Raw genomic sequence first — 1,473 nt, 5'->3', positions numbered from 1 at the left:
TCTGCAGTCACTTCTGTAATTCAATAGGGCTGTTGATCAAGTAATGAAGAAAAAAATTTCATAAAAAACAAAACTTATAGATGTATTCATATAAACAGGTTTGGTTGTATATAATGTAAATGAATGACTAATTTTACGAGACTTTCAAATGATGAAAAATATTTCAGAGGTAGTCAAGCCATCTATTCAGGCCCTAGATTTATAGGTCTTTGGAGATGAGACGTGGGGATGGAGAAGCATGCACCATAGCTATGAAAGGTCATGCCTTTAGTCTGAGTGTGTCAGGCCTTCTGTATGCTTTCTCACTTTTCTCTTGCTTAGATAACTGATTTCAAAGACTTATCTGACAGACCATATTTCTCCAGCTGTTCTTCAGTATGTCAGCATTATCTTCCCCAAGTACAATGTGAATCATTTTACTCCCCTTCTGAAAAACCTATAATGGCCACTTTTGTCTATAGAGAAAAAAAAAACAAATGTATAAACTCTTTATATACTACAGTCATAAACAGCCTTGCCTGACTTACAATAATACCAGGTAACATACAACAAGAAGCCACTGGCACAGTGGTCAAGATATTTGTAGTCACAGCTCTTCTACTAACGAGTTATGAAATCTTGGGCAGAGTTATATAGCCAGTAAGCTTCAGCATCCTTTGCAAAATGAACACAGAAATATTACCTAATTCACTGGGTCCCTGTGAAGGTTCAGTGAGAGTAAATGAGTCGTATTTCCCACTTATTCTATGTGCTGCCGCTCTAGTGTATTTTCTGTTTTTCTTATCTCCCATTCATTGTACGGCTTTGCTTATGTTTTCCCACATCCCTTTCCCACTCCAGAACCCCGCACCCATTTTCCACTTGTAGAAATTTCTCTCAGAATTCCAGACCTGGCTCGAATGTCGTTTCCTATAATAATGGATCTCTTGGCCCTTCCCCCACCAAAATATATACCTTTTATCATCTGCCACATGTAACTCTATTAACCATTCATTAGCCTCACATTACAATTTGTAATTCACATAATTGACTGTTTTTTTCTTCTGGATTATGTGTTATCTGAGGTTCATCAACTTTTATTTAACTGTTCTTCCTAGAACCTATCAGAATAATTTCCAAATAATAAGCACTCCATTTTGTTATGATTATTAATGAAAATTGTCTTTCTTTGAAAAGTTCAGTCCTTTTATTAATTTGGTATCCTTTCCCATTGATAAATTTCATAATATGGTGTGTAACAAAATATTAACTATCTGAATTTGAAATATTAATTTTTATTTTAAAATTATTTGTTTCTAAACATTTGTGGAATTGTACAAAAATTTCACTGATAACTTGGTTTCTATTTTATAACAGAAAAAATATTTTCTAATATTTAAAGATTCTTAGTTAGGATTTTTAATGCAAATATTTTAAAATTAAAAAAGTAATATAAACGATTACAAAACCTTGGAAAAGAGACAGAAAAAGCAA

This window comes from Pteropus vampyrus, unplaced genomic scaffold (assembly GCF_000151845.1).
Source record: "Pteropus vampyrus isolate Shadow unplaced genomic scaffold, Pvam_2.0 Scaffold1, whole genome shotgun sequence".
Lineage (NCBI taxonomy): Eukaryota > Metazoa > Chordata > Mammalia > Chiroptera > Pteropodidae > Pteropus > Pteropus vampyrus.
This window is presented reverse-complemented; position numbering follows the sequence as displayed.